Here is a 14,754-nt window from a genome sequence, read left to right as displayed (position 1 = left end):
TGTAGGTCCCCACTGTGTTGGGCTGAAGTGGGTGACAAGCAAATGACTGGTCCAGAATTGATCCAAGAAACGACGGACAAAATTTTCCAGATACGGGATCGCCTTAAGGCAGCGCGCGATAGACAGAAAAGCTATGCAGATGTGAGAAGAAAACCGTTGGAATTTCAAGTAGGGGATAGAGTACTTTTGAAAGTCTCTCCATGGAAAGGAGTCCCCCGTTTCGGCAAGCGAGGAAAGTTAAATCCACGATACATCGGACCATTTGAGATCCTGGAAAGGATCGGTCCAGTTGCTTATAAACTCCATTTACCCGCCGAACTTAGTGGAGTTCACGACACGTTTCATGTATCCAACCTCAAGAAGTGCTTATCTGATGAAACGTTAATTTTACCATTGGACGAGGTTCATATCGACAAACAACTACACTTCGTGGAAGAGCCTATAGCAGTAACCGATTGGAAAGAACAAAAGTTGCGAAGAAGCCGAATCAAGTTAGTAAAGGTTCAATGGAACTCAAAGCGTGGACCTGAATTCACTTGAGAAAGAGAAGACCAAATGCGCAAAAAGTACCCATACCTCTTCCAAAGGATAGCTCCTACCAGCGACACCTCCTAATTTCGGGACGAAATTCTCCTAACAGGGGGAGAATGTGACACCCGGTAATTTCCCAACCCCATAAACCATGTAACCAACCTAATTATTAGGAGATTGTGAATGTTATGCGCGCCATTATCAGCGCGGGCATATGTTATATGCGCCATGCGCTGGTGCGATGCGCGCCATGTTAGGATCAGCGCGGGCATATGTTATATGCGCCATGCGCTGATGCGATGCGCGCCATGTTAGGATCCGCGCGGGCATATGTTATGTGCGTCACGCGCACAGGTTTTGTGTTTTCACAACTTAATTTCATGTCGTTTGTCTAATGGGTTAACCTCCCCGCTTGATGCTAAGGCGGGTGCATACCTCTTCAATAATCAAATCATTTGTGCGCGTGCGGAGAGGGAACTAACCTCCCCGCATGGCGGGAACATTGAGAGCTAGTTTGTCTGATGCTCCAAGATGGAATTGACTTCAACATAACTGATCACTATGTTGAAATACCAAGACCTCATGGAGAATCTACAAATGAAACTCAACGTCCCTGACTATGAGAAGGTTACGCACCCACAACGTTTAAAGAAATGGCCTTCACGCAGAAGGCTATACGCGCAAGGCTACACGCACAAAACACTTAGTCTATTATTCAGATGTAAGGGGATTACCCCCGCCCAGAAAGAACCAGTTGCGTGTTTCAGAGATTTTTACCTTTTGACTGCACACTGACAACAGTACCAGGAAAAGTATACTGAAACACGAAATGTCAGCTGTCAGCCGCACCTACTCTCACCAACCACAGTCCTGCATGTACTGTCAAATCCATCAGAATCTTTATAACCACTCCCTAGGACCATCACCCCCATCCCTAAAATAAATAATAATAAACCCCATACCTTGTCATCATTACACCCAATATAAATAAGATTTCAATCCCCTAAATCAAGGGATTGTGTTCCCTTGAATTTGCCTATAAATAAGTATCAATTCTTGAATAAAAATATCACAACCACAAGAAACACACTCCAAACTCCTCTCTTAAACCTTTAATTCTGCACTAACCATTCCCCAAGCATCCGTTTCCAGTTCCATCGCTAGGTAAGCCGAAACTTTAGTCTTGAGATTTACTTTTCTGACCAGCCCATATATTCTTCGATTATTTGGTCTTAATACACATATTTCTTGTTATTTAAACATATTCTAGACTTCCAATTTCGAGGCTAACATCAGGAAACCCGAATCTCGTTTAATCTCTCTCTAAACCATCACTTAACAAGAATCACAGGTGAGTCTCACAGCCCCTATTTTCACTGTTTTTAAACTGTTTTCGGGGCGAGGGACACGTGTTTAAATTATGTTTTATCATGGTATATTTACAAGCAATGCAAACGATTATCTGTTCATGGTGTTTATCTTGGTTTTCAATGTGAGTGCGCAAGATTTAGAAAGTGATCACTTCGTCAATGGAACTCTAAGGGTAGGGACTACTGTGTTTGATCAACCCGCTCGTAGGGGTCGCATCTCTTTGCATAGACGAGTGCCTAGTATGGTCATGGGGTAGTACTACTGGTTGTAAAGCCCGTTCGTAGGGGTCGCACCTCTTTGCATGGACGAGCGCCTAGTTTTCCGAGCACAACGTCCGCGCGTAACCCGCGGGACGGTATTGTTTTAGCTCGTAGTGGCAGCGCCACTTTGCATGGACGAGCACGGTTTTCAGAAATGTCCGCGCGTAACCCGCGGGACGGCTTTATCAAGCAAATGTTTTAATGATGTTATCAGAAATATGTTTCAATATGGTTTTATCAAGGATATGATGCAATACGATTTATCAAGTCACCAAAACTTGTGAACTCACTCAGTTTATACTGATTCAAATGTTTTTACGTGTCTTTCAGGTGATAATTAGTAGCGCAAGGAGTCACACATAGAGCACTTCACGCAGAACATCTATAAAAATGGTTTTTGGAAGATTTTAGTTCTATCCCTTCCACACGCGTGGTTGTTCCCGCCGTGTAAGGGGATATGGCGCGGAAATCTTCAACGTTTTTCATATGTGGATGTTTTTATATGTAATTCTAAACAATGTAATGTATTTTGTACTAGACATTTCATGCGCAATGGAAAATTTATTTGAATGTTTGCAATGACCCGTGCTTGATTATCAATTCCCACTCGCGCGCACCCGGCTGTTTCCGCCGTTTAGGGCCGGGTGTGACAGAGCTTCATGTTTACTTCCTTTAGGCGCCGAAGGGTTTCTTCGATGTCTTTGAGCATTTGTTTTTCCTCCCTGCTTTTAATCACCAAATCATCCACGTAGACTTCTAAGTTTATTCCAATCTTCTCGTTGAAAATTGCATCCATGAGTCTTTGGTAAGTGGCTCCTGCATTCTTCAAACCAAAGGGCATTTTTGTGTAACAGAAAACACCCTTGTCAGTTCTGAAAGCAGTCTTGTCTTCATCCTGTGGTGCCATTTGAATTTGGTGATAGCCCTTATAGGCATCCAGGAAACATTTGAGCTTAAACGGCACCACAGAGTCCACCTTCATGTCAATGTTTGGGAGGGGGTAACAATCTTTTGGACACGCCTTGTTGAGGTCCTTGAAATCAATGCACATTCTCCATGACCCATTGCTCTTCTTTACCATCACAAGATTGGCTACCCATGTTTGATATCGTATTGGGCGAATGATATTCGCGCGCAGTAGATCTTCTACTTGCTCATTCATGGCCTTTGTCTTCTCGTCTCCCATGACTCTTTTCTTTTGAGCAATTGGCTCCACGGACTTGAATGTGTTGAGAGAGTGCTGCGCCAGCTCTCGCGGAACCCCAGTCATATCAGAATGTTGCCACGCGAAGACTGACATATACGTTGTGAGCAATCTTTTCATTCTCACTCTTGTGGCTCCGTTGTGATTGTTTGTTCTGGGAATTTTGGGTTGAGAATCCATTCTTCTGGCGCGTTGTTTGCCACTGGAAGCTTCATTCTCCCCTCTCGAGGTATACTTATTACTGCGCATAAATGATCTCAGTACACAAATGTTACTCCTGTTGGTGTTAGGAACCCCAACGCGCCATGCGCTGGTGACGGTATGGCGTTGAATTGGGCAATCGTTCCTCTGCCCAAGATCATACTATGGCATGAAGTGGTGGGCAAGACCAGGAAGTTGACAATTTCAGCTCGCTTGTGCTTCTCATCCCCCATAGTTAGTTCGTATTGTATCTGACCTAGGGGGTGAATAATTTCGTTTGAGACACCCGAGATTGGTGCACCCACAACTTCAAGCCTTGCTTGGTCTGCTGGATCCAACTTCCTGAAACATTGCTCATACATGATGTCTGACTCACTACCGGTGTCCACCAGGACTCTTGACACCTCATAATGAGCGATGTGTGCAGTGATGACTAGAGGGCTGCTGATAGACGGGCTTCCTCTGATTCTTGGAAAGATTATTTGTTGCTCGCGCCAATCCCCTTGGATTTGCGCGCTTCTCTTCCTCGATCTTTGCCCTTGCCTTCTTCCTTCAGCTACACAGATTCTTTTGAATTTTTTACTGGCTGAGGCTCCGTCTGGTTGTTCGTTCTCTGGTCTTGGATTTTTTACCAGGTGAGCCAACTTGCCTGATTTCACATCTTTTTCGATCGCATCCTTCAAATGATGGCATGCATCAGTGTTGTGCCCTGTGGATTTGTGAAACTCACAATATTTGCCACTGTTCGGTGGTCCCTTATGGAGTAATGGCCTGGGGTTTTTAAACTGGACATTCTCTGTGCTTAACACTTGCGAAGGCGTTTTGGTGATGGGAGTCCATATTTTTGATAGAGGTCTGTTAGGCTCTCTGCCGCCTTCCTTATTGTCACCTTCTCCGCGATTAAAAATGTCTTTTTGGGGTTAGGGTGAACTTTGTTGCGCTTGCTTTTCTGTAGGAGAATAATTGGTTTGTTGCAACCTGGACCATACAGAGTTTTGTTTGCGCCTCTTTTCATTGTTGCGTGGTGCTTCTGTTTGATGCCCTTTATCTCTTGCTCTGTCTTGGGCAATTTGCTTTTCATTTCGCGCGAAGACTCGCGATGCTTCCATAAGCTTAGCCCAAGTGGTTGGCATGCCTTCTCTGCTCACGAGAGCTCTGCGGAGTTGATCACTGCGCGCACCTTGTATAAAGGCCACGCGCAAGAGTTGTTCAGTGATGCCTCCAATTGCAAGAGATTCCTGATTGAAACGAGTTATGTAGTCTTCAATGGTTTCATCATTCCTGCGTACGCAGTGCATGATGTCATCGGGGTCGCGCGTGTGTCTGCGCTGCTGTACAAAGTGAGCCTGGAACTTTTCCAATAGCTCTTCGAACCCATCGATTTGTCCTGTCTGCAAGCTTTCGAACCAGACACGCGCTGCGCCCGTGAGGCAGCGAGCAAACATGTGACACCATGTTGGCATCGTCCAGCTTTCTAAGTTTCCAGTGTTATAAAAACCTTGTAAGAAATCATCTGGATCTGTTGTACCATCGTACTTGCCTAAACCACTTGGCATCTTGGTTTTGTGTTGAATGGGAGCCTTCGCAATACGCTCAGCGAATTTTGAATGTTTTACCAAGATGGCTGGCCTATATGGTGTGGTTACGTCCACTTGCTCTTTCGCTTGTGGGTTGTATGGTATGTATAAATCCATATCAGCTTTGGCTCCAGATGCTATGTGCATGTGTGCGCGAAGCTGTGAACCTCCTGCATGAGTATCTCGCGTCTTCTTCATGTTGTGCACCTCTTCCTCATCACTAATATCAGCTTGTTCGGTGTGAACAGAATGACCGTCTTCCAGCGCGCGCGTCTTTTTTGTTGTTCCCTGAATGGTTTGTTTATCAAATGCGAGCCTTTGTGTTAAATCGGCTAACTTTTTGTGTTTTACCAACTCATTGTATTTGTCCATTAAACGCCGTTGTTCGTTTATGAGCCATTCTTTAGGGTCATTGGTTTCAACTTCCGGGGCCATTGGTCCTTTTTGTTTTGCACCAGTCAGATTTTGGAACGTGAGATCGTCTGGGGGAGTTTCAGTTTGACTATGAAGTGTTGTGTTGAAGGGATGGTTACTGGTGGTGCGCGCAGTGTCACGCGGCGCCCTCAGAACCTGATGTCCCTCATTAACATCCTCAAGCTCATTATCCTCCAGAACTTGATCATTGTTTCGAACACCGGAAACCATGGTGAAGAGAAAATTGATAAAATAGTAGTTTTGTTGCCGTTGTAACAGGTGATGGCGCCAATGAAGAAGCGTGGATCGACTTACTTGTATACGATCAACGTTCCTCGGGTACGAATATGCTATATCACCGATGGTTTTCCGAGATACGAGTTCTTCCACCTACAAAACGAACAGCACCGTGAGCTTACCCCTCAGAAAGGGACAGAGGGGTCCTCTTTGGGGTAACCCTCCGGTGTGAGAATCAGGTATTGTAGGAGAAGATAATCAAGATGTAAAAATGAGTAAAGGACTTAGAATATATTTTCTTGCCCCCTCAAACTGTGGAGGTGGTGTGGTATTTATAGTATTAGGGTTTCCAATGACTGGGCTCAGACCCAATTAGGGCCTTTTTGGCCTCCTCCTATTGCTTCGCGCCACGTGTACTTAGGACACCTGGTGCTTTTTCATTGATTATTCTCTGACCAAGGTATTTCACCTGACCCATGTGCCATCACGTGGTGACACATGGGCTTTGCTGAGTTGTCCACCCTTCATTGGCAGCTGTCAACATCAGCACATTCTTTATTCCTTAAAATATACCTTCTGGAAGGTTGCCTGATGAGTACAATCATGGTTGTCCTTATCCTGATTTAGATTAGTATATTGTCTCATTTGTTGTGTGTCGCTTACGCGCGGCCTTTATGCGCCTATCCCGGGGATGCGCAAGGTCTTCTCTTTATTCTCACAGATGTTTCATGCGCTTGCGCATATGTGATATGCGCCACTGGCAGATGTTTCATGCGCTTGCGCATAGGTTTTGGCTTTGTGTCTTCATGACATCCTGATTTCAAGCCTCTTGTGTATATCTTGTGGGTTGACCCGCCCCGCTCGATGTTAAGGCGGGTGCATACCTCTTCACAGGGCTTTTGTTTATGGAGTAGGTTTACGGCTTGTTGATTTAGGGGTGATGATGAACACGAAGAAGATGAAATGAAACCCCTTCGAGATCGAATTTGTTGAGTCTGGTCTTTCTTTAGCCTTTTTATATATTTTTTTCATTTTATGTATTTTGTTTTTTATTTTAATTTTAGCATTTGATATATTTACATTTTTAGTGGCATACTCAAAGTGCCACTAAAATCATAATTTAGTGACACTTGAACTAAGTGACACCAAATATGTGTTATAAACAAAAATGACATACACAAAGTGCCACTAAAAACATAAATTAGTGGCACAAACGCTAAATGCCATTAAAAATGTGTGTCACTAGATTTTTAGTGGCATACTTAAAGTGTCACTAAAATCATAAATTAGTGGCACTAAAACTAAATGACATTATAAACAAAGATGTCATACGCAAAATGCCACTAAAAACCTAAATTAGTGGCACAAAAGCAAAATGCCACTAGAAATGTGTGTCACTAAATGGCTTTTTATTTATGGGGAATAGAGTAGATTTTACACAAATACTCAATTGGTCCCTAATTAGGGGCAAAATGATTAAAATGTTATCATGAGCAATACATATGAGAGAGAGATGAAAACTTAACATTCATTAATGGAAAAAAATTAAATTGATAATTTTTTTAAAATAAAGGACAAATTAGCAGAAATTATTTTTTAAGTAAAGGACAAATTAGCAGAAATCAGAAATAAAAAGGACAAAAGTGTGAGTAAAAAAGGAAATGAATTTATCGGAACTTTATAATTACCTAACTATTTAACAGACGTATTATTGGCAATTCCATATAAGTTGAGGGTACCTAAACGAAATTATAAATGTTTATTTAACTCCTCTGTTCCCAAACAAGGCCATTGCAAAAAAACCTGAATATTCATACACAGAACCACCGCTTACAAGCTTGGTGTCGAGTACACGTGGCCGGTGGCGGAGACTGGTATTGTTGCCACCATTGGTTCTGGCAAAGAACCTTTCTTTACCCTACGGGCTGATATGGATGCTCTTCCTATCCAAGTACATATTTTTAACTTAATAATTATTTATTTAACTATAGATACTCTTCTTTATTAGTATAAACTTAGATGTTTTTGTCTGAAACTTTTGGGCCAAACTTCGCTACTGATCAACGATACCATCTTCGTAAATATCGTCTAGGGGTGTTTGGCCGAGCTTCTTAAAGCTGTTTTTTTTTTAAACAAAAGCAAAAGCAATTTTAAAAAGCTTTAATTTGAAGTTTTTCAAGCTTTAAACTGAAGCTTACTGACAACTTATAATTTTCTAAAAATAAAATAAGCAAATAAGGCATTTTTAAAAAACAACTTATAACTTTCTAAAAATTAAATAAGCAAATAAGGCATTTTTAAAAACTCACCAGACACCCCCTTAAAAAAATCAAAATATGCAATATATAAGTTTTTTGTTTTCTCTTTTGGTTTGTGCCTCTTCCATACCAGTTTGTAGAACGAAACCAATATCAACCGAATTCTCGTCACGTACTCATTAGTCGTTACAATGCCCAGGTTGAATCTCACTAAATAAATTAATGTATATTAATTTCTTTACTTAATTATATATGTATTTTAACATATAAACTATTTTTTCCGAATTTTAATTCTGTGATTAACATATTATTTATTTTACTATTATGGACCATGAGCATCCATTAAACTGAAAAACCAAAATGAAACAAGAATCTATAGTTTGTTTTATGTTTTTCGTAAAAAGCGAACTTGCGGTTTTGTTTTGATTTTGCATGTTATGAAACTAAAAAGATCAAACCGGATTTATACATATTCATATGTGATTTTTATTTTAAGTAATTTATAAGAATTTAGTAAATAATACAACCTAAATACTTTAGCCTAAATTTCTATTTGTGGATCAATTATTAATTAACAAAACAAATTAAGACACGAATTAAGACACAAATTCGTTATTTCAGACCAATTTCATTTTATTTGCTGGCCAAATATTTGAAGCTCAAATGGCATCGAAAACAAACCACATCCAACAACATATAAAACAAAACGGTTTTCAAAAATTTCTGTTTTAAGTCTTATGTTAGTTCAAAATCGTCTCAAAACCGACTCTTTACCGACTCTTTCACACCCTTAGTCCTAATGATTTGTTTTAACAAAAAAAAAACTATTTTACTCCTAAATTTTGTGTTTCGTGTTTATAGTTTTAAAGGAGAATGTATATTTATTTTTTCTAAGGTATTTGATCTCTTTAAATTGGTGTTTCTTATCAGGAATTGGTCCAATGGGAACACAAAAGCAAGATCGACGGAAAGATGCACGCTTGCGGCCATGATGCTCATACAACTATGTTACTAGGAGCCGCTAAGTTGCTCCAAGCTAAACGACATGAACTTAAGGGAACCGTAAAGCTGGTTTTCCAGCCTGCCGAAGAGGGTCTCGCTGGAGCATACCATATGTTAAAAGATAGCGCACTTGACAACATCAAAGCCGCATTTGCCATCCATGTAGTGCCACAATTAAAGGTGGGTATGGTGGCTTCACGGCCTGGTACGATGCTAGCGGGTTCAGGAAGGTTTACAGCCACCATTAAAGGTGCCGGCGGACATGCGGCAAACCCACATTTATCGAGAGATCCGGTTGTGGCTGGTTCAATGGCGGTTGTTGCTCTTCAACAGATAGTATCTAGAGAAACCAACCCACTCGATTCTAGAGCAATATTCTGAATTTGTACTTTGGGTCAAGTTATTCTACGAATGATAATAAAAATTAGAGGGATGAGAAGGATTTGTAGCCACGAAAAAAAACCCTTAAAAAACAAACCATAACTCAAAGTTTTGATAAAAAATCGAAAAAGGTAAAAACACCAAAATGTTTCCAACGTCTTTTTCGTTCTAAAATAAGGACACAATAGTGAGTGAAAAAGATCATTGTGTCTTTTTGTTTATCATTATGTTTTTTGTTTATTTTTGCCATTGATTGTGTCTTTTTATCTTGACATTGTGTCTTTTTTTTTTGTATATTGTATTATATTACTCAACATTGTGTCATATTTTGTTTGGCATTTTGTTATATCTTGCTATCTATTGTGTCTTTTTTTAGTTATAATTGTGTCTTTTGTTCATTTTCGTCATTGTGTATTTGATATCGGTATTGTGTCTTTTCTTAATTGTTTTTTTAATGGGAATGATGAGGAAACGTTTTAGTCCTTTAAAGTTTTTCGTTTTTATTTATATTTTGAGTTATGATTTTTTTATTATTTTTCTAAATTTATTTTTAAAGGTTTCTTTGTGTGTTTACAAATTTTTCTTACATTTCTCATTTTATCTTAGTTTGTATTTTAACTTTACCCTTATACCTAGCAGATTAGTAATGGTACATTGTCACGTGCTTCAATTGTACTGTGAGCCTAAACTATTATTTCACATTTCTCGTATTTCACCTATACACGTTTGTAACATACGGATTTAAAACTTAATAAAAATAATTCGATTGATTTGTGTTTTGAATTTGGTTCAGAAAGATAATTGATTTTCATCATACCAAATCATTATAATTATATTTTATCTCAAAATATCATTTATAAATTATTAATTTTCACTATAAAATACTCCCTCCGTCTCATTTTAAGTGTCGTGGTTTGACTTTTCAAGTCTTTTCTTTGCAATCTTGACCGTAAATATATTTGTCCGTGTAATATAATACTTGATGAAAATTATATCAATGTAAAATACATTTAAAATCCAATCTATTCATATATTTTACATCAAGTATTATATATAACACAAACAAAAATATTGTCGGTCAAAATTAATCAAGAAAGATTTGAAAAATCAAACTAAGACATTTAAAATGGGACAGAGAGAATATATAATATTATTGTATTTAACTACAAAACACGAGTTTCTAACATAGTCAACTAATAATGTAAAATTAGTGAAAAGCTTTAATAGAAATATATGAATGGTTGAAATAATGATTTGAAAGCTGTTTAGATCTTGGCACGGATCTTAGCTAATTCTCTAAAAGGATTCAAAGTATTGAAATTAATTATTTTATAGAACAGCATCTACCTATTCTAATAAAGTAAAATAATTGAAACATGTGTCAGTTTGTGGTTAATCCTCACAATGTTTTTCCCTCCAAAACTAATATATGTCATAGATTAATAATTATTCACTTTCCTTTTACATTTCATTTATATTATATCTAAAACATGATTAAATTATTCATTTTTATTTAAAGTTTATTTATTTTATAACTATACATTTTTATAAAAATAAATATATACATATTTTATACTACAATACATTATTAGAATATATTTCACAACATATTAGTGTTCTTGTGTATGTTTTTGCACGTTCATTTTTTTATTAAGTTTGTTTTTTTTTGAAAAAAATCATTTTGTGATATAAATAAAATCAATTTATTTATAATGATACAATCATAGATGTAATACATTTTTTATATACATTATGTATTTCTTTATTTGTAAATTAATTATTTAGATCATCCCGTGTATTACACGCACACGCGCGTTATACATAGAACTTTCTTTGCTTTAAGGTCCTTTTTTTGACGGCTACTTTGTAGGTTGTTACTGTCGGACAATTTCATGGAGGCGTGGCCGATAATGTGATTCCGGATAGTTTTAGAATTTCGGGAACTTCGAGGTTTGTCTTTGGAAGGTCTTGATCACACAAAGACAAGAATTAAGCAGGTAATTAACTATGAGAAATTTCAAACATCCTAATATCCTATGCATTACTAGATTTATGAAAAATGTTGCATTTAGTGTTTTTTATTGACCTAAGTATATAGTGCAGTACTCCTTGGGATCGAATTTGCTATTTCTTAGACCTAAATTTAATCGGAATTTCAAATGAAAACATTTCATCTAGCTAGTGTTGTATTTTCTTACACAAAAAAGGAATAAGAAGTCACACTTCGGTCTTAAAGGCTGTGCATGGTTTTTTTGTCGGATCTAATGTCATTCGATTTTTTGAATTTAAAAATCATTCGATTTCGGTTTCATGTGGTTTTTTTTTGTTGTTGACTTTCACTTATGGATTTAGTTCGGTTTCAGCCTTTCCGCTTTATCTTTTGGCTTAAAAATTTAGATGGAAAAACGCCCCCAAATAATTAATTTGGGTTTGCAGCTTTAAGGCTTAAGTTTTTACTTATTTACAATTAACTTTTTGGTACAAATTTGGATATAAATCCTTTTTTGTTGTATCATTTATTAATTACTTAAAAATGATTTTTTTTTGTTAGCGGTTTATGTGATTGGGGTTCTAATTGGCTAGGCTTGATATTTTGTTGTTAACAAAATCGAAACTAAACCGAAAAATAATTGTTTGAAAAACGTAAAACAGAACTCTATATGCCTCACAATGGCTGTTTGTCTTTAGATCGGTTATTCCTATTATAGTTAGCTTATTTTTGTTTCGTGAACACCCTTTACACTTCACAAGTGTGATTACACTATAAATTAAAAATCAAGTTGGAAAGGAAACCAAAAGCCCAAGACTAATATAAAAACATATTATTTTTTCATAATTTTATAAGCATACACCTAAAAACGTATGATTTCAGGTTATCGAAATGCAAGCCAGTGTTCACAATTGCCAAGCGGAATTGAATTTTAGGGAGGAAACACCGCTACCATACCCAGTAATGATAAATGATAAAGGGATGTATGAACATGCAAAGACGGTGGCGGAAACCATATTAGGAAAAGCCAACGTGCACTTGATGCCTGTAGTAATGGGAGGCGAGGATTTCAGCTTTTTTGGACAGAAAATGGCTGTTACTATGTTTTTCATTGGGACTGGCAACGAGACACATACCGTACCAGAAAATTTACACTCGCCAAATTTTGTTATTGATGAAGAGGCGGTTAAGGTGGGGGCAGTCTTTCATGCTGCTGTTGCGATTTCTTACTTGAAATCCTATGAAGATGGTGTGAAAATTACCACTCATGATGAGTTGTAAGGTTTTATTAGCTTGGTTATGAATATGGAAAATAAGATGGAGCATGAATAATCAGAGATGTTAAGAACTTCATGTAAAATGTTTTTTTAAGTTCAAGCCGTAGGCTATGAATGCTTTTTAAAATAGTATATATTATATTTGGCTACATGAATAACTGAGTTGTTTATTTATAATATTTTTCTTTTGAGAACTCTTAACGTTATGTTTCCGAGTTAATTTATTGATGAAAAAGAAATGGAATGAGAGGAAAGAAAAAAATTATTGTGTTTCAAAGTTTTTATCAAAGAAGGAAAAGAAATGAGATGAGAGAAAATTGTGTTCTCAAGTTTCATTAAATGAAAGAAAAGAAAACAGATGGAAGAAAAATAAGAAGAAATAAAGAGTAAATTGGAATGAATTGTTTTCTTTTCAATTTTAAAAAGTTCGATTATTTATATATAAAAAAAAAATTAAAAAGAAATGTGAAGAAAGAAAGGAAAGGTAAAAGAGAAAAGAAAATAAAAGAATTTATTTTTCTTTCTTTTCTTGTCTCTTATTTATTGAACTCGGGAACAGAGCGTTAAGGTTTTGTCTGTCTTTCTTTCTTTCTTTTCCTTTTTATTTTATTTTTTCTTTTAACGGCTGACACGCCCCTCTAGGTATACTATGAAGGAGGTTTTCTTGTTCGTTAAGAAAAAATGTGCTTATTTTCGTTTGTGTCCGTCCATTAAGTGTATAAACAAACGATTCACGAACATAATTAAACGAACGTTACTAAAAATATGTAAACAACATTACGGCTTAAAATTTATTCAAACTAAACTATATCGTAACTAACCTAAAAAATTTAAATGAATATATTAAGAAATGCATGAATGACCTTATACAAACATAAACTAACAAACAAACCAGACACGTGTTCATGTCGATCGTTTAACTAAACGAACAAAAGTTTCTATCATGTTCTTCCATTTATTAATTAAAAAAACATAAATGAATTTCCCGTCAAACGGTTCATCAAAAGTTTTGGGTTTGTTTACTGGCCTAATATAAGCTACAAATAAAATAATGTGTATCCTAATTATGCAAATCAGGTTATTATTATCAAACAAAAGAATTATGTAAGACACATGTCCTGGTGTCCTATATTGGACGTTGAATTTACTCATAAACATAATTCTAAATATCAGAATTAATTAAAATTTTCTCGGAATAATTAAACTTCAACCGTCATTACAAAATCTTATATTAAACAAAATATTCAAACATGTTTTTTAAGTTCTAACATCACTAAACATCATAACTTCCAATCTTCAGGTGACAACTTCTTTATTCTTCTGTCATGTGTGCTCCTCAAGACAACTGTTTCATCATATTTTTCAGCGTGCATACTAAAAGTCAACTACGTTGCGGGAGTTCTAGTTTAACAGACAACATACCATACACATACTTACACATACGTATCCGGAGATACACATTACTTACATAGCATGTTCATCATTCTTTCATTCATATTTACTTTCATACTTTCTCATCTTTACTTACTATACTTTACTCATACACAACATAAAGAGCTTTTAGCCCTATAACTTTCGTAGATATTATTAGGGTCTGCAACCCTTTACCCTTCACATATATTATTAAGGCATGCAACCCTCTAACTTTCGCATATATTATTAGGGTCTGCAACCCTTTAACCTTCGTACATATTATTAGGGTCTGCAACCCTTTAACCTTCGCATATATTATTAGCGTTACTTTTATGGATAATAAATATTGTTCCTTCTATGGATAATATATAACGTTCCTTCTAGGCTTCTATATATAACATTGTTCCATCTATGGATAATATATAGTGTTCCTTATATGGATAATAGTAAATGTTTTTTTAATATATATTATGTAATGTTCCTTTTATGGATATTTATAAAAGTTGTTTACGTGAAAAGAATAAAGCTAGAAATCACTCAACGTGTAGCTGACTTTTAGTATGCATGCATGTATGGTTGATGACGTGGCGAGCTTGAGGTGCGTACGAGGCTATCCATATTTAAGATTAGTTGTAGAA

The 14,754-nt window shown here is 36.8% G+C and overlaps 1 pseudogene across 1 annotated transcript; it reads left to right on the top strand.

Annotated features, from left to right (window-relative positions):
* Positions 1-7,616: 7,616 nt before the first annotated feature.
* Positions 7,617-12,827, top strand: LOC143603562 (IAA-amino acid hydrolase ILR1-like; annotated as a pseudogene). Its single transcript, XR_013148084.1, has 4 exons — positions 7,617-7,746; positions 8,984-9,424; positions 11,307-11,433; positions 12,309-12,827. The product of XR_013148084.1 is annotated as an IAA-amino acid hydrolase ILR1-like (transcript).
* Positions 12,828-14,754: the final 1,927 nt, after the last annotated feature.

Source organism: Bidens hawaiensis, unplaced genomic scaffold (assembly GCF_021521415.1).
Source record: "Bidens hawaiensis isolate Kalapana, Puna unplaced genomic scaffold, B.hawaiensis_p1.1 tig00062135_1, whole genome shotgun sequence".
In the NCBI taxonomy this organism is placed as follows: Eukaryota; Viridiplantae; Streptophyta; class Magnoliopsida; order Asterales; family Asteraceae; genus Bidens; species Bidens hawaiensis.
Note: the sequence above shows the minus strand (reverse complement) of the source record. Positions and strands in the feature narration are given on the sequence as shown.